This window comes from Photinus pyralis, unplaced genomic scaffold (assembly GCF_008802855.1).
Source record: "Photinus pyralis isolate 1611_PpyrPB1 unplaced genomic scaffold, Ppyr1.3 Ppyr1.4_LG10, whole genome shotgun sequence".
NCBI lineage: Eukaryota > Metazoa > Arthropoda > Insecta > Coleoptera > Lampyridae > Photinus > Photinus pyralis.
The window spans coordinates 3,759,038-3,759,703 of NW_022170250.1; positions in this window are offsets into that span (position 1 = coordinate 3,759,038).

The following is a 666-nucleotide window of genomic DNA, read 5'->3' on the forward strand; positions in this document are numbered from 1 at the left end:
TGAATTATCCGAATTTTTCAAATTTTGGGAGGTTCTGCGAATATCCCCATTTGATATGAAGTCCTTTTTTTGAATTGTCGATTCTCTCCAAATTATTCCTTTCTGGGTGTTTCTAATTTTTCTGAACTATATTAATTACTCCTAAATTTCAAAATTTACTTCAAAATAGAGTTTTAAAATTTTTTTGTGTTTCTAATTTTTTTTCAAAATTTCTGATACTCAAAAATGAAACACACGACTTTTTTGAATTGCTGAACTTTCTGAATCATTCCTCTGAATTTTCCTGAAATGTTTCTGAATGTGCGATTTATTTTCAATTTTTATAATTCTTTTCTGATTTGCAAGTGTGCCAGTTTTTTGAACTGTAGGAATTTTGAATATTCTTTCAAAATTTTTATGTACGATCCTCTTTCAATTATCATATTTGTTTAATATGGTACTCTAATGACTCTGATCTATTGTGCGTGTCTCAGTATGTTACTCTGGGAGAGGCAGTTTGTTAAAAAATCTGAGGGTCCGTTAACTTGCCCCTCCCCCTCCCCCCCTCACACCCACTTAGAGATTTGCGCCATTATCGTTTTTTGAGAAATCCGAAAATACATTGGGAGGGGCCAAGTGTTCGTAGCCCCCCCCCCCCCCCCCCCCCCCCCCCCCCCCCCCCCCCCC